Source organism: Electrophorus electricus, chromosome 2 (genome assembly GCF_041902795.1).
Source record: "Electrophorus electricus isolate QZ-2024a chromosome 2, ASM4190279v1, whole genome shotgun sequence".
NCBI classification, from domain to species: Eukaryota; Metazoa; Chordata; class Actinopteri; order Gymnotiformes; family Gymnotidae; genus Electrophorus; species Electrophorus electricus.
The window spans coordinates 5,367,669-5,385,602 of record NC_137498.1 but is presented as its reverse complement, the minus strand read 5'-3'; the positions used below and the strand labels follow the sequence as shown (position 1 = coordinate 5,385,602).

Sequence of the window (17,934 nt, the reverse complement as noted above, 5' to 3'; positions counted from 1 at the left end):
ATTTTCTGAACTCCCTAGTTACTCCAATTGAGTTCTCCAAGTCCTGTACTCCAAACTCCGGCACTATAACGCATGTGAAATCCCTAACCTCTTCGTCTGCAACTTGGTTCTACATTGTGCAAAATGGAAATTTCAAGATCAGAAGATTACTAGCATCTTAGTATGGACATAAAGTGTAGCTTCTCTGTTCGAAAAAAATATCCCATCACTGTCTCCATTTGCAAACCGAGAAAGTCAATATATGCAGCAGGCTTGTCCTCCGGTGATGCAAGGACTGTGCTTTAGGAGCTGTGTTTAAGGCTGATTTCAATTGTCACAGGGATGATGTAAAACTCATTGTAGCATGATGGGTGTGCTAATCCATGTATTTCAAACAAAATTAAACAAAACAGAAACTCCACGAGTGCATCTGTATTTGATCTCCTAACAGAGATAAGTTATGCTACTTAGCTAATTCTTAAAAGTAACATCCTTATAGTCTCCTGACAATTAAAATCTATGCAAAGCAATGTTAATGATGCAGAATTTGTGCACTAGGGACTGCTTTCCATGCCAATGAATAAGCCTACAGTGATCCGGTAGAGCTCTTCATATTATTCCTAGGGAGTAACATTCTGTCTCTCAAAGGCAATGAAACAAGAAAACATTGCTTGGTGGGATTGAATTTTGCGTCCTAACGGGGAGAAGACAATTCAAGCCAGTTTTTAAACTATGCCTTGCAGGCACCAAAAAGGAGGAAATGCTGGGCTGATCCTGAACGGCCGGTGCTGTAGGGTTTCTGTAGTGTAGTGGTTATCACGTTTGGCTCACACGCGAAAGGTCCCTGGCTCGATACCAGGCAGAAACACAACTCTTGGTAGATGTGTAACTGCTGTCCTTTCAATTGAATGGAGAGCTGTTCTTCACAGAAAAAAGTCAGGCTCCTTAATTAATGGCCAAGCTGATTAATTAAAACTCATAGCATAATGGCTATGCTAATTCAAGTCTTTCAAGCATAAACTTCAGTGAGTGTGTTCTCGCTTTGTTTCCTAACAGAGGTTATGCTAATTAGCTGAAATTTAAAAGTTTCTTTCATCAAGTCTATGGCAAAGAACAAATCCTTGCAAGGCAATATCAAGCATACACAATTTGTGCAATAGGTTATGCTCTATATGCCAATGAGAGAACTACAGAGAGAAAGTAAAACTCTTCATATTATGCCTAGTTAGCAACAGTCTGTTTCTAAAAGGGTAGGAAACAAGAGAACTTTGGTGGGGTTGTCTGAATTTTCATCCTAATGCTTGAGAAGTCATACTGCTTAGCCAGATTTAAAGCTATGATTTTCAAGCCCCAAAAATGAGCAAAAGCTGGAGAGGCAAAGAAGCATTTTAAAGTGGTTTCTGTAGTGTAGTGCTCAGCATGTTCGCCTAACACGAGAAAGGTCCTCTGTTCCATACCTGGCAGAAACATCCCTCTTGATAGCACAGTAGTTGGGCACGTGCTTTTTCTAAGCAGTGTATCAAGTGGGAGACTCTTTGTGCGGTTCGCCCTTTAGGTCCTCAGACTGAGGCACCAAGCTCCTTGTCTAATCACAACATCATTTTGTCATATATCCTGTTGACTAAAAGACCTTTTTGGGGGATCATTATTGATTGATATAGATCTTGAACTCTCTTGATTTGTCTAGAGTAGTGGTCATTGCATTTGCTTTCCAGGTCACATGTCCCAGCTTCCATACTGTGCAGAAGCATTTCTCTTTCATCCATTTTTGGTGTTTACTGTATAAAATGGTTGGAACAAAGGGAAGCATGGGCAGGCGAGGCTAAAGAACTGCACAGGGAAATCAACTTAAACTCAGCATCATGGAACTGCAGCTGAGCTGCTTTTTAACTGCACTCAAAATGGTAAAAGAAGGAAATACTGTTCATGACTTCAAGGTAGAATTGAGAGGAGTGAGGTTCTGAGGACAACTATTGGGACTGCAATGAAAGAGATCTTCGGTTTTTATGGCCTTAAGCAGTGAAGAGCTCACACGGCCCTGCTACATAGGTTTAGAAAGCAAGAACAGAACCTACAATTTTCCAGGACCACCAGTTTCGACTGATGTGTAGGTCGGACTAGAGGGTTCCCTTTCAGCTAAACAGCATTTTTTTCTGACAGTTTGAATCAGATATTTCTGAAAATTACAATTGTGAACCATTTGAATTTTAGTTACGTCTGCTCATGAAACGCATTTTAGGCCATCCAACATACCCACGAAATTTGCATAAAATGGCAGCTATTTGTGAACTTCCAAATATGAAAGGTTTTGGCATAAATGATGTTCATTCTTTCTCCTAAATAATTTGCACACATTTTCAGTTTTGGGGATGAGCTGGTGAAAAAATTGTTCTGAAATTGCAGTGATACCATACCGCATCAAGGCATTTTTGCATGGTGTCTGTAGTGAATTGGTCATCACGTTTGCATTATGTGTGAAAGGACCTTGAATTGAAGCTGAGCAGAAACATTAGCTGGTTCTTTGGTTTCTGTGTCTTCTATTTGAAGTAGACACCAGGGAATCGAATGGCCTTCTTGCAGCAGAGGGAAATGATTTTCTGAACTCCCTAGTTACTCCAATTGAGTTCTCCAAGTCCTGTACTCCAAACTCCGGCACTATAACGCATGTGAAATCCCTAACCTCTTCGTCTGCAACTTGGTTCTACATTGTGCAAAATGGAAATTTCAAGATCAGAAGATTACTAGCATCTTAGTATGGACATAAAGTGTAGCTTCTCTGTTGGAAAAAAATATCCCATCACTGTCTCCATTTGCAAACCGAGAAAGTCAATATATGCAGCAGGCTTGTCCTCCGGTGATGCAAGGACTGTGCTTTAGGAGCTGTGTTTAAGGCTGATTTCAATTGTCACAGGGATGATGTAAAACTCATTGTAGCATGATGGGTGTGCTAATCCATGTATTTCAAACAAAATTAAACAAAACAGAAACTCCACGAGTGCATCTGTATTTGATCTCCTAACAGAGATAAGTTATGCTACTTAGCTAATTCTTAAAAGTAACATCCTTATAGTCTCCTGACAATTAAAATCTATGCAAAGCAATGTTAATGATGCAGAATTTGTGCACTAGGGACTGCTTTCCATGCCAATGAATAAGCCTACAGTGATCCGGTAGAGCTCTTCATATTATTCCTAGGGAGTAACATTCTGTCTCTCAAAGGCAATGAAACAAGAAAACATTGCTTGGTGGGATTGAATTTTGCGTCCTAACGGGGAGAAGACAATTCAAGCCAGTTTTTAAACTATGCCTTGCAGGCACCAAAAAGGAGGAAATGCTGGGCTGATCCTGAACGGCCGGTGCTGTAGGGTTTCTGTAGTGTAGTGGTTATCACGTTCGCCTCACACGCGAAAGGTCCCTGGCTCGATACCAGGCAGAAACACAACTCTTGGTAGATGTGTAACTGCTGTCCTTTCAATTGAATGGAGAGCTGTTCTTCACAGAAAAAAGTCAGGCTCCTTAATTAATGGCCAAGCTGATTAATTAAAACTCATAGCATAATGGCTATGCTAATTCAATTCTTTCAAGCATAAACTTCAGTGAGTGTGTTCTCGTTTTGTTTCCTAACAGAGGTTATGCTAATTAGCTGAAATTTAAAAGTTTCTTTCATCAAGTCTATGGCAAAGAACAAATCCTTGCAAGGCAATATCAAGCATACACAATTTGTGCAATAGGTTATGCTCTATATGCCAATGAGAGAACTACAGAGATAAAGTAAAACTCTTCATATTATGCCTAGTTAGCAACAGTCTGTTTCTAAAAGGGTAGGAAACAAGAGAACTTTGGTGGGGTTGTCTGAATTTTCATCCTAATGCTTGAGAAGTCATACTGCTTAGCCAGATTTAAAGCTATGATTTTCAAGCCCCAAAAATGAGCAAAAGCTGGAGAGGCAAAGAAGCATTTTAAAGTGGTTTCTGTAGTGTAGTGCTCAGCATGTTCGCCTAACACGAGAAAGGTCCTCTGTTCCATACCTGGCAGAAACATCCCTCTTGATAGCACAGTAGTTGGGCACATGCTTTTTCTAAGCAGTGTATCAAGTGGGAGACTCTTTGTGCGGTTCGCCCTTTAGGTCCTCAGACTGAGGCACCAAGCTCCTTGTCTAATCGCAACATCATTTTGTCATATATCCTGTTGACTAAAAGACCTTTTTGGGGGATCATTATTGATTGATATAGATCTTGAACTCTCTTGATTTGTCTAGAGTAGTGGTCATTGCATTTGCTTTCCAGGTCACATGTCCCAGCTTCCATACTGTGCAGAAGCATTTCTCTTTCATCCATTTTTGGTGTTTACTGTATAAAATGGTTGGAACAAAGGGAAGCATGGGCAGGCGAGGCTAAAGAACTGCACAGGGAAATCAACTTAAACTCAGCATCATGGAACTGCAGCTGAGCTGCTTTTTAACTGCACTCAAAATGGTAAAAGAAGGAAATACTGTTCATGACTTCAAGGTAGAATTGAGAGGAGTGAGGTTCTGAGGACAACTATTGGGACTGCAATGAAAGAGATCTTCGGTTTTTATGGCCTTAAGCAGTGAAGAGCTCACACGGCCCTGCTACATAGGTTTAGAAAGCAAGAACAGAACCTACAATTTTCCAGGACCACCAGTTTGGACTGATGTGTAGGTCGGACTAGAGGGTTCCCTTTCAGCTAAACAGCATTTTTTTCTGACAGTTTGAATCAGATATTTCTGAAAATTACAATTGTGAACCATTTGAATTTTAGTTACGTCTGCTCATGAAACGCATTTTAGGCCATCCAACATACCCACGAAATTTGCATAAAATGGCAGCTATTTGTGAACTTCCAAATATGAAAGGTTTTGGCATAAATGATGTTCATTCTTTCTCCTAAATAATTTGCACACATTTTCAGTTTTGGGGATGAGCTGGTGAAAAAATTGTTCTGAAATTGCAGTGATACCATACCGCATCAAGGCATTTTTGCATGGTGTCTGTAGTGAATTGGTCATCACGTTTGCATTATGTGTGAAAGGACCTTGAATTGAAGCTGAGCAGAAACATTAGCTGGTTCTTTGGTTTCTGTGTCTTCTATTTGAAGTAGACACCAGGGAATCGAATAGCCTTCTTGCAGCAGAGGGAAATGATTTTCTGAACTCCCTAGTTACTCCAATTGAGTTCTCCAAGTCCTGTACTCCAAACTCCGGCACTATAACGCATGTGAAATCCCTAACCTCTTCGTCTGCAACTTGGTTCTACATTGTGCAAAATGGAAATTTCAAGATCAGAAGATTACTAGCATCTTAGTATGGACATAAAGTGTAGCTTCTCTGTTGGAAAAAAATATCCCATCACTGTCTCCATTTGCAAACCGAGAAAGTCAATATATGCAGCAGGCTTGTCCTCCGGTGATGCAAGGACTGTGCTTTAGGAGCTGTGTTTAAGGCTGATTTCAATTGTCACAGGGATGATGTAAAACTCATTGTAGCATGATGGGTGTGCTAATCCATGTATTTCAAACAAAATTAAACAAAACAGAAACTCCACGAGTGCATCTGTATTTGATCTCCTAACAGAGATAAGTTATGCTACTTAGCTAATTCTTAAAAGTAACATCCTTATAGTCTCCTGACAATTAAAATCTATGCAAAGCAATGTTAATGATGCAGAATTTGTGCACTAGGGACTGCTTTCCATGCCAATGAATAAGCCTACAGTGATCCGGTAGAGCTCTTCATATTATTCCTAGGGAGTAACATTCTGTCTCTCAAAGGCAATGAAACAAGAAAACATTGCTTGGTGGGATTGAATTTTGCGTCCTAACGGGGAGAAGACAATTCAAGCCAGTTTTTAAACTATGCCTTGCAGGCACCAAAAAGGAGGAAATGCTGGGCTGATCCTGAACGTCCGGTGCTGTAGGGTTTCTGTAGTGTAGTGGTTATCACGTTCGCCTCACACGCGAAAGGTCCCTGGCTCGATACCAGGCAGAAACACAACTCTTGGTAGATGTGTAACTGCTGTCCTTTCAATTGAATGGAGAGCTGTTCTTCACAGAAAAAAGTCAGGCTCCTTAATTAATGGCAAAGCTGATTAATTAAAACTCATAGCATAATGGCTATGCTAATTCAAGTCTTTCAAGCATAAACTTCAGTGAGCGTGTTCTTGTTTTGTTTCCTAACAGAGGTTATGCTAATTAGCTGAAATTTAAAAGTTACTTTCATCAAGTCTATGTCAAAGAACAAATCCTTGCAAGGCAATATCAAGCATACACAATTTGTGCAATAGGTTATGCTCTATATGCCAATGAGAGAACTACAGAGATAAAGTAAAACTCTTCATATTATGCCTAGTTAGCAACAGTCTGTTTCTAAAAGGGTAGGAAACAAGAGAACTTTGGTGGGGTTGTCTGAATTTTCATCCTAATGCTTGAGAAGTCATACTGCTTAGCCAGATTTAAAGCTATGATTTTCAAGCCCCAAAAATGAGCAAAAGCTGGAGAGGCAAAGAAGCATTTTAAAGTGGTTTCTGTAGTGTAGTGCTCAGCATGTTCGCCTAACACGAGAAAGGTCCTCTGTTCCATACCTGGCAGAAACATCCCTCTTGATAGCACAGTAGTTGGGCACGTGCTTTTTCTAAGCAGTGTATCAAGTGGGAGACTCTTTGTGTGGTTTGCCCTTTAGGTCCTCAGACTGAGGCACCAAGCTCCTTGTTTAATCGCAACATCATTTTGTCATATATCCTGTTGACTAAAAGACCTTTTTGGGGGATCATTATTGATTGATATAGATCTTGAACTCTCTTGATTTGTCTAGAGTAGTGGTCATTGCATTTGCTTTCCAGGTCACATGTCCCAGCTTCCATACTGTGCAGAAGCATTTCTCTTTCATCCATTTTTGGTGTTTACTGTATAAAATGGTTGGAACAAAGGGAAGCATGGGCAGGCGAGGCTAAAGAACTGCACAGGGAAATCAACTTAAACTCAGCATCATGGAACTGCAGCTGAGCTGCTTTTTAACTGCACTCAAAATGGTAAAAGAAGGAAATACTGTTCATGACTTCAAGGTAGAATTGAGAGGAGTGAGGTTCTGAGGACAACTATTGGGACTGCAATGAAAGAGATCTTCGGTTTTTATGGCCTTAAGCAGTGAAGAGCTCACACGGCCCTGCTACATAGGTTTAGAAAGCAAGAACAGAACCTACAATTTTCCAGGACCACCAGTTTGGACTGATGTGTAGGTCGGACTAGAGGGTTCCCTTTCAGCTAAACAGCATTTTTTTCTGACAGTTTGAATCAGATATTTCTGAAAATTACAATTGTGAACCATTTGAATTTTAGTTACGTCTGCTCATGAAACGCATTTTAGGCCATCCAACATACCCACGAAATTTGCATAAAATGGCAGCTATTTGTGAACTTCCAAATATGAAAGGTTTTGGCATAAATGATGTTCATTCTTTCTCCTAAATAATTTGCACACATTTTCAGTTTTGGGGATGAGCTGGTGAAAAAATTGTTCTGAAATTGCAGTGATACCATACTGCATCAAGGCATTTTTGCATGGTGTCTGTAGTGAATTGGTCATCACGTTTGCATTATGTGTGAAAGGACCTTGAATTGAAGCTGAGCAGAAACATTAGCTGGTTCTTTGGTTTCTGTGTCTTCTATTTGAAGTAGACACCAGGGAATCGAATGGCCTTCTTGCAGCAGAGGGAAATGATTTTCTGAACTCCCTAGTTACTCCAATTGAGTTCTCCAAGTCCTGTACTCCAAACTCCGGCACTATAACGCATGTGAAATCCCTAACCTCTTCGTCTGCAACTTGGTTCTACATTGTGCAAAATGGAAATTTCAAGATCAGAAGATTACTAGCATCTTAGTATGGACATAAAGTGTAGCTTCTCTGTTGGAAAAAAATATCCCATCACTGTCTCCATTTGCAAACCGAGAAAGTCAATATATGCAGCAGGCTTGTCCTCCGGTGATGCAAGGACTGTGCTTTAGGAGCTGTGTTTAAGGCTGATTTCAATTGTCACAGGGATGATGTAAAACTCATTGTAGCATGATGGGTGTGCTAATCCATGTATTTCAAACAAAATTAAACAAAACAGAAACTCCACGAGTGCATCTGTATTTGATCTCCTAACAGAGATAAGTTATGCTACTTAGCTAATTCTTAAAAGTAACATCCTTATAGTCTCCTGACAATTAAAATCTATGCAAAGCAATGTTAATGATGCAGAATTTGTGCACTAGGGACTGCTTTCCATGCCAATGAATAAGCCTACAGTGATCCGGTAGAGCTCTTCATATTATTCCTAGGGAGTAACATTCTGTCTCTCAAAGGCAATGAAACAAGAAAACATTGCTTGGTGGGATTGAATTTTGCGTCCTAACGGGGAGAAGACAATTCAAGCCAGTTTTTAAACTATGCCTTGCAGGCACCAAAAAGGAGGAAATGCTGGGCTGATCCTGAACGGCCGGTGCTGTAGGGTTTCTGTAGTGTAGTGGTTATCACGTTCGCCTCACACGCGAAAGGTCCCTGGCTCGATACCAGGCAGAAACACAACTCTTGTTAGATGTGTAACTGCTGTCCTTTCAATTAAATGGAGAGCTGTTCTTCACAGAAAAAAGTCAGGCTCCTTAATTAATGGCCAAGCTGATTAATTAAAACTCATAGCATAATGGCTATGCTAATTCAAGTCTTTCAAGCATAAACTTCAGTGAGTGTGTTCTCGTTTTGTTTCCTAACAGAGGTTATGCTAATTAGCTGAAATTTAAAAGTTTCTTTCATCAAGTCTATGGCAAAGAACAAATCCTTGCAAGGCAATATCAAGCATACACAATTTGTGCAATAGGTTATGCTCTATATGCCAATGAGAGAACTACAGCGATAAAGTAAAACTCTTCATATTATGCCTAGTTAGCAACAGTCTGTTTCTAAAAGGGTAGGAAACAAGAGAACTTTGGTGGGGTTGTCTGAATTTTCATCCTAATGCTTGAGAAGTCATACTGCTTAGCCAGATTTAAAGCTATGATTTTCAAGCCCCAAAAATGAGCAAAAGCTGGAGAGGCAAAGAAGCATTTTAAAGTGGTTTCTGTAGTGTAGTGCTCAGCATGTTCGCCTAACACGAGAAAGGTCCTCTGTTCCATACCTGGCAGAAACATCCCTCTTGATAGCACAGTAGTTGGGCACGTGCTTTTTCTAAGCAGTGTATCAAGTGGGAGACTCTTTGTGCGGTTCGCCCTTTAGGTCCTCAGACTGAGGCACCAAGCTCCTTGTCTAATCGCAACATCATTTTGTCATATATCCTGTTGACTAAAAGACCTTTTTGGGGGATCATTATTGATTGATATAGATCTTGAACTCTCTTGATTTGTCTAGAGTAGTGGTCATTGCATTTGCTTTCCAAGTCACATGTCCCAGCTTCCATACTGTGCAGAAGCATTTCTCTTTCATCCATTTTTGGTGTTTACTGTATAAAATGGTTGGAACAAAGGGAAGCATGGGCAGGCGAGGCTAAAGAACTGCACAGGGAAATCAACTTAAACTCAGCATCATGGAACTGCAGCTGAGCTGCTTTTTAACTGCACTCAAAATGGTAAAAGAAGGAAATACTGTTCATGACTTCAAGGTAGAATTGAGAGGAGTGAGGTTCTGAGGACAACTATTGGGACTGCAATGAAAGAGATCTTCGGTTTTTATGGCCTTAAGCAGTGAAGAGCTCACACGGCCCTGCTACATAGGTTTAGAAAGCAAGAACAGAACCTACAATTTTCCAGGACCACCAGTTTCGACTGATGTGTAGGTCGGACTAGAGGGTTCCCTTTCAGCTAAACAGCATTTTTTTCTGACAGTTTGAATCAGATATTTCTGAAAATTACAATTGTGAACCATTTGAATTTTAGTTACGTCTGCTCATGAAACGCATTTTAGGCCATCCAACATACCCACGAAATTTGCATAAAATGGCAGCTATTTGTGAACTTCCAAATATGAAAGGTTTTGGCATAAATGATGTTCATTCTTTCTCCTAAATAATTTGCACACATTTTCAGTTTTGGGGATGAGCTGGTGAAAAAATTGTTCTGAAATTGCAGTGATACCATACCGCATCAAGGCATTTTTGCATGGTGTCTGTAGTGAATTGGTCATCACGTTTGCATTATGTGTGAAAGGACCTTGAATTGAAGCTGAGCAGAAACATTAGCTGGTTCTTTGGTTTCTGTGTCTTCTATTTGAAGTAGACACCAGGGAATCGAATGGCCTTCTTGCAGCAGAGGGAAATGATTTTCTGAACTCCCTAGTTACTCCAATTGAGTTCTCCAAGTCCTGTACTCCAAACTCCGGCACTATAACGCATGTGAAATCCCTAACCTCTTCGTCTGCAACTTGGTTCTACATTGTGCAAAATGGAAATTTCAAGATCAGAAGATTACTAGCATCTTAGTATGGACATAAAGTGTAGCTTCTCTGTTGGAAAAAAATATCCCATCACTGTCTCCATTTGCAAACCGAGAAAGTCAATATATGCAGCAGGCTTGTCCTCCGGTGATGCAAGGACTGTGCTTTAGGAGCTGTGTTTAAGGCTGATTTCAATTGTCACAGGGATGATGTAAAACTCATTGTAGCATGATGGGTGTGCTAATCCATGTATTTCAAACAAAATTAAACAAAACAGAAACTCCACGAGTGCATCTGTATTTGATCTCCTAACAGAGATAAGTTATGCTACTTAGCTAATTCTTAAAAGTAACATCCTTATAGTCTCCTGACAATTAAAATCTATGCAAAGCAATGTTAATGATGCAGAATTTGTGCACTAGGGACTGCTTTCCATGCCAATGAATAAGCCTACAGTGATCCGCTAGAGCTCTTCATATTATTCCTAGGGAGTAACATTCTGTCTCTCAAAGGCAATGAAACAAGAAAACATTGCTTGGTGGGATTGAATTTTGCGTCCTAACGGGGAGAAGACAATTCAAGCCAGTTTTTAAACTATGCCTTGCAGGCACCAAAAAGGAGGAAATGCTGGGCTGATCCTGAACGGCCGGTGCTGTAGGGTTTCTGTAGTGTAGTGGTTATCACGTTTGCCTCACACGCGAAAGGTCCCTGGCTCGATACCAGGCAGAAACACAACTCTTGGTAGATGTGTAACTGCTGTCCTTTCAATTGAATGGAGAGCTGTTCTTCACAGAAAAAAGTCAGGCTCCTTAATTAATGGCCAAGCTGATTAATTAAAACTCATAGCATAATGGCTATGCTAATTCAAGTCTTTCAAGCATAAACTTCAGTGAGTGTGTTCTCATTTTGTTTCCTAACAGAGGTTATGCTAATTAGCTGAAATTTAAAAGTTTCTTTCATCAAGTCTATGGCAAAGAACAAATCCTTGCAAGGCAATATCAAGCATACACAATTTGTGCAATAGGTTATGCTCTATATGCCAATGAGAGAACTACAGAGATAAAGTAAAACTCTTCATATTATGCCTAGTTAGCAACAGTCTGTTTCTAAAAGGGTAGGAAACAAGAGAACTTTGGTGGGGTTGTCTGAATTTTCATCCTAATGCTTGAGAAGTCATACTGCTTAGCCAGATTTAAAGCTATGATTTTCAAGCCCCAAAAATGAGCAAAAGCTGGAGAGGCAAAGAAGCATTTTAAAGTGGTTTCTGTAGTGTAGTGCTCAGCATGTTCGCCTAACACGAGAAAGGTCCTCTGTTCCATACCTGGCAGAAACATCCCTCTTGATAGCACAGTAGTTGGGCACGTGCTTTTTCTAAGCAGTGTATCAAGTGGGAGACTCTTTGTGCGGTTCGCCCTTTAGGTCCTCAGACTGAGGCACCAAGCTCCTTGTCTAATCGCAACATCATTTTGTCATATATCCTGTTGACTAAAAGACCTTTTTGGGGGATCATTATTGATTGATATAGATCTTGAACTCTCTTGATTTGTCTAGAGTAGTGGTCATTGCATTTGCTTTCCAAGTCACATGTCCCAGCTTCCATACTGTGCAGAAGCATTTCTCTTTCATCCATTTTTGGTGTTTACTGTATAAAATGGTTGGAACAAAGGGAAGCATGGGCAGGCGAGGCTAAAGAACTGCACAGGGAAATCAACTTAAACTCAGCATCATGGAACTGCAGCTGAGCTGCTTTTTAACTGCACTCAAAATGGTAAAAGAAGGAAATACTGTTCATGACTTCAAGGTAGAATTGAGAGGAGTGAGGTTCTGAGGACAACTATTGGGACTGCAATGAAAGAGATCTTCGGTTTTTATGGCCTTAAGCAGTGAAGAGCTCACACGGCCCTGCTACATAGGTTTAGAAAGCAAGAACAGAACCTACAATTTTCCAGGACCACCAGTTTGGACTGATGTGTAGGTTGGACTAGAGGGTTCCCTTTCAGCTAAACAGCATTTTTTTCTGACAGTTTGAATCAGATATTTCTGAAAATTACAATTGTGAACCATTTGAATTTTAGTTACGTCTGCTCATGAAACGCATTTTAGGCCATCCAACATACCCACGAAATTTGCATAAAATGGCAGCTATTTGTGAACTTCCAAATATGAAAGGTTTTGGCATAAATGATGTTCATTCTTTCTCCTAAATAATTTGCACACATTTTCAGTTTTGGGGATGAGCTGGTGAAAAAATTGTTCTGAAATTGCAGTGATACCATACTGCATCAAGGCATTTTTGCATGGTGTCTGTAGTGAATTGGTCATCACGTTTGCATTATGTGTGAAAGGACCTTGAATTGAAGCTGAGCAGAAACATTAGCTGGTTCTTTGGTTTCTGTGTCTTCTATTTGAAGTAGACACCAGGGAATCGAATGGCCTTCTTGCAGCAGAGGGAAATGATTTTCTGAACTCCCTAGTTACTCCAATTGAGTTCTCCAAGTCCTGTACTCCAAACTCCGGCACTATAACGCATGTGAAATCCCTAACCTCTTCGTCTGCAACTTGGTTCTACATTGTGCAAAATGGAAATTTCAAGATCAGAAGATTACTAGCATCTTAGTATGGACATAAAGTGTAGCTTCTCTGTTGGAAAAAAATATCCCATCACTGTCTCCATTTGCAAACCGAGAAAGTCAATATATGCAGCAGGCTTGTCCTCCGGTGATGCAAGGACTGTGCTTTAGGAGCTGTGTTTAAGGCTGATTTCAATTGTCACAGGGATGATGTAAAACTCATTGTAGCATGATGGGTGTGCTAATCCATGTATTTCAAACAAAATTAAACAAAACAGAAACTCCACGAGTGCATCTGTATTTGATCTCCTAACAGAGATAAGTTATGCTACTTAGCTAATTCTTAAAAGTAACATCCTTATAGTCTCCTGACAATTAAAATCTATGCAAAGCAATGTTAATGATGCAGAATTTGTGCACTAGGGACTGCTTTCCATGCCAATGAATAAGCCTACAGTGATCCGGTAGAGCTCTTCATATTATTCCTAGGGAGTAACATTCTGTCTCTCAAAGGCAATGAAACAAGAAAACATTGCTTGGTGGGATTGAATTTTGCGTCCTAACGGGGAGAAGACAATTCAAGCCAGTTTTTAAACTATGCCTTGCAGGCACCAAAAAGGAGGAAATGCTGGGCTGATCCTGAACGGCCGGTGCTGTAGGGTTTCTGTAGTGTAGTGGTTATCAAGTTAGCCTCACACGCGAAAGGTCCCTGGCTCGATACCAGGCAGAAACACAACTCTTGGTAGATGTGTAACTGCTGTCCTTTCAATTGAATGGAGAGCTGTTCTTCACACAAAAAAGTCAGGCTCCTTAATTAATGGCCAAGCTGATTAATTAAAACTCATAGCATAATGGCTATGCTAATTCAAGTCTTTCAAGCATAAACTTCAGTGAGTGTGTTCTCGTTTTGTTTCCTAACAGAGGTTATGCTAATTAGCTGAAATTTAAAAGTTTCTTTCATCAAGTCTATGGCAAAGAACAAATCCTTGCAAGGCAATATCAAGCATACACAATTTGTGCAATAGGTTATGCTCTATATGCCAATGAGAGAACTACAGAGATAAAGTAAAACTCTTCATATTATGCCTAGTTAGCAACAGTCTGTTTCTAAAAGGGTAGGAAACAAGAGAACTTTGGTGGGGTTGTCTGAATTTTCATCCTAATGCTTGAGAAGTCATACTGCTTAGCCAGATTTAAAGCTATGATTTTCAAGCCCCAAAAATGAGCAAAAGCTGGAGAGGCAAAGAAGCATTTTAAAGTGGTTTCTGTAGTGTAGTGCTCAGCATGTTCGCCTAACACGAGAAAGGTCCTCTGTTCCATACCTGGCAGAAACATCCCTCTTGATAGCACAGTAGTTGGGCACGTGCTTTTTCTAAGCAGTGTATCAAGTGGGAGACTCTTTGTGCGGTTTGCCCTTTAGGTCCTCAGACTGAGGCACCAAGCTCCTTGTCTAATCGCAACATCATTTTGTCATATATCCTGTTGACTAAAAGACCTTTTTGGGGGATCATTATTGATTGATATAGATCTTGAACTCTCTTGATTTGTCTAGAGTAGTGGTCATTGCATTTGCTTTCCAAGTCACATGTCCCAGCTTCCATACTGTGCAGAAGCATTTCTCTTTCATCCATTTTTGGTGTTTACTGTATAAAATGGTTGGAACAAAGGGAAGCATGGGCAGGCGAGGCTAAAGAACTGCACAGGGAAATCAACTTAAACTCAGCATCATGGAACTGCAGCTGAGCTGCTTTTTAACTGCACTCAAAATGGTAAAAGAAGGAAATACTGTTCATGACTTCAAGGTAGAATTGAGAGGAGTGAGGTTCTGAGGACAACTATTGGGACTGCAATGAAAGAGATCTTCGGTTTTTATGGCCTTAAGCAGTGAAGAGCTCACACGGCCCTGCTACATAGGTTTAGAAAGCAAGAACAGAACCTACAATTTTCCAGGACCACCAGTTTGGACTGATGTGTAGGTCGGACTAGAGGGTTCCCTTTCAGCTAAACAGCATTTTTTTCTGACAGTTTGAATCAGATATTTCTGAAAATTACAATTGTGAACCATTTGAATTTTAGTTACGTCTGCTCATGAAACGCATTTTAGGCCATCCAACATACCCACGAAATTTGCATAAAATGGCAGCTATTTGTGAACTTCCAAATATGAAAGGTTTTGGCATAAATGATGTTCATTCTTTCTCCTAAATAATTTGCACACATTTTCAGTTTTGGGGATGAGCTGGTGAAAAAATTGTTCTGAAATTGCAGTGATACCATACTGCATCAAGGCATTTTTGCATGGTGTCTGTAGTGAATTGGTCATCACGTTTGCATTATGTGTGAAAGGACCTTGAATTGAAGCTGAGCAGAAACATTAGCTGGTTCTTTGGTTTCTGTGTCTTCTATTTGAAGTAGACACCAGGGAATCGAATGGCCTTCTTGCAGCAGAGGGAAATGATTTTCTGAACTCCCTAGTTACTCCAATTGAGTTCTCCAAGTCCTGTACTCCAAACTCCGGCACTATAACGCATGTGAAATCCCTAACCTCTTCGTCTGCAACTTGGTTCTACATTGTGCAAAATGGAAATTTCAAGATCAGAAGATTACTAACATCTTAGTATGGACATAAAGTGTAGCTTCTCTGTTGGAAAAAAATATCCCATCACTGTCTCCATTTGCAAACCGAGAAAGTCAATATATGCAGCAGGCTTGTCCTCCGGTGATGCAAGGACTGTGCTTTAGGAGCTGTGTTTAAGGCTGATTTCAATTGTCACAGGGATGATGTAAAACTCATTGTAGCATGATGGGTGTGCTAATCCATGTATTTCAAACAAAATTAAACAAAACAGAAACTCCACGAGTGCATCTGTATTTGATCTCCTAACAGAGATAAGTTATGCTACTTAGCTAATTCTTAAAAGTAACATCCTTATAGTCTCCTGACAATTAAAATCTATGCAAAGCAATGTTAATGATGCAGAATTTGTGCACTAGGGACTGCTTTCCATGCCAATGAATAAGCCTACAGTGATCCGCTAGAGCTCTTCATATTATTCCTAGGGAGTAACATTCTGTCTCTCAAAGGCAATGAAACAAGAAAACATTGCTTGGTGGGATTGAATTTTGCGTCCTAACGGGGAGAAGACAATTCAAGCCAGTTTTTAAACTATGCCTTGCAGGCACCAAAAAGGAGGAAATGCTGGGCTGATCCTGAACGGCCGGTGCTGTAGGGTTTCTGTAGTGTAGTGGTTATCATGTTCGCCTCACACGCGAAAGGTCCCTGGCTCGATACCAGGCAGAAACACAACTCTTGGTAGATGTGTAACTGCTGTCCTTTCAATTGAATGGAGAGCTGTTCTTCACAGAAAAAAGTCAGGCTCCTTAATTAATGGCCAAGCTGATTAATTAAAACTCATAGCATAATGGCTATGCTAATTCAAGTCTTTCAAGCATAAACTTCAGTGAGTGTGTTCTCGTTTTGTTTCCTAACAGAGGTTATGCTAATTAGCTGAAATTTAAAAGTTTCTTTCATCAAGTCTATGGCAAAGAACAAATCCTTGCAAGGCAATATCAAGCATACACAATTTGTGCAATAGGTTATGCTCTATATGCCAATGAGAGAACTACAGAGATAAAGTAAAACTCTTCATATTATGCCTAGTTAGCAACAGTCTGTTTCTAAAAGGGTAGGAAACAAGAGAACTTTGGTGGGGTTGTCTGAATTTTCATCCTAATGCTTGAGAAGTCATACTGCTTAGCCAGATTTAAAGCTATGATTTTCAAGCCCCAAAAATGAGCAAAAGCTGGAGAGGCAAAGAAGCATTTTAAAGTGGTTTCTGTAGTGTAGTGCTCAGCATGTTCGCCTAACACGAGAAAGGTCCTCTGTTCCATACCTGGCAGAAACATCCCTCTTGATAGCACAGTAGTTGGGCACGTGCTTTTTCTAAGCAGTGTATCAAGTGGGAGACTCTTTGTGCGGTTCGCCCTTTAGGTCCTCAGACTGAGGCACCAAGCTCCTTGTCTAATCGCAACATCATTTTGTCATATATCCTGTTGACTAAAAGACCTTTTTGGGGGATCATTATTGATTGATATAGATCTTGAACTCTCTTGATTTGTCTAGAGTAGTGGTCATTGCATTTGCTTTCCAAGTCACATGTCCCAGCTTCCATACTGTGCAGAAGCATTTCTCTTTCATCCATTTTTGGTGTTTACTGTATAAAATGGTTGGAACAAAGGGAAGCATGGGCAGGCGAGGCTAAAGAACTGCACAGGGAAATCAACTTAAACTCAGCATCATGGAACTGCAGCTGAGCTGCTTTTTAACTGCACTCAAAATGGTAAAAGAAGGAAATACTGTTCATGACTTCAAGGTAGAATTGAGAGGAGTGAGGTTCTGAGGACAACTATTGGGACTGCAATGAAAGAGATCTTCGGTTTTTATGGCCTTAAGCAGTGAAGAGCTCACACGGCCCTGCTACATAGGTTTAGAAAGCAAGAACAGAACCTACAATTTTCCAGGACCACCAGTTTGGACTGATGTGTAGGTCGGACTAGAGGGTTCCCTTTCAGCTAAACAGCATTTTTTTCTGACAGTTTGAATCAGATATTTCTGAAAATTACAATTGTGAACCATTTGAATTTTAGTTACGTCTGCTCATGAAACGCATTTTAGGCCATCCAACATACCCACGAAATTTGCATAAAATGGCAGCTATTTGTGAACTTCCAAATATGAAAGGTTTTGGCATAAATGATGTTCATTCTTTCTCCTAAATAATTTGCACACATTTTCAGTTTTGGGGATGAGCTGGTGAAAAAATTGTTCTGAAATTGCAGTGATACCATACTGCATCAAGGCATTTTTGCATGGTGTCTGTAGTGAATTGGTCATCACGTTTGCATTATGTGTGAAAGGACCTTGAATTGAAGCTGAGCAGAAACATTAGCTGGTTCTTTGGTTTC

General features: G+C 40.2%; 5 non-coding genes across 5 annotated transcripts; all 5 read left to right on the top strand.

Moving 5' to 3' along the window:
- The first annotated feature begins 3,345 nt into the window (after window positions 1-3,345).
- On the top strand, window positions 3,346-3,418 carry trnav-cac (transfer RNA valine (anticodon CAC)). Its single transcript has one exon. It is a non-coding gene; the product is annotated as a tRNA-Val (tRNA).
- A 2,498-nt stretch (window positions 3,419-5,916) lies between these two features.
- On the top strand, window positions 5,917-5,989 carry trnav-cac (transfer RNA valine (anticodon CAC)). Its single transcript has one exon. It is a non-coding gene; the product is annotated as a tRNA-Val (tRNA).
- Window positions 5,990-8,487: 2,498 nt separating this feature from the next.
- trnav-cac (transfer RNA valine (anticodon CAC)) lies at window positions 8,488-8,560 on the top strand. Its single transcript has one exon. It is a non-coding gene; the product is annotated as a tRNA-Val (tRNA).
- Window positions 8,561-11,058: 2,498 nt separating this feature from the next.
- Window positions 11,059-11,131, top strand: trnav-cac (transfer RNA valine (anticodon CAC)). The gene has a single exon. It is a non-coding gene; the product is annotated as a tRNA-Val (tRNA).
- A 5,069-nt stretch (window positions 11,132-16,200) lies between these two features.
- On the top strand, window positions 16,201-16,273 carry trnav-cac (transfer RNA valine (anticodon CAC)). The gene has a single exon. It is a non-coding gene; the product is annotated as a tRNA-Val (tRNA).
- The last annotated feature ends 1,661 nt before the right edge of the window (window positions 16,274-17,934 follow it).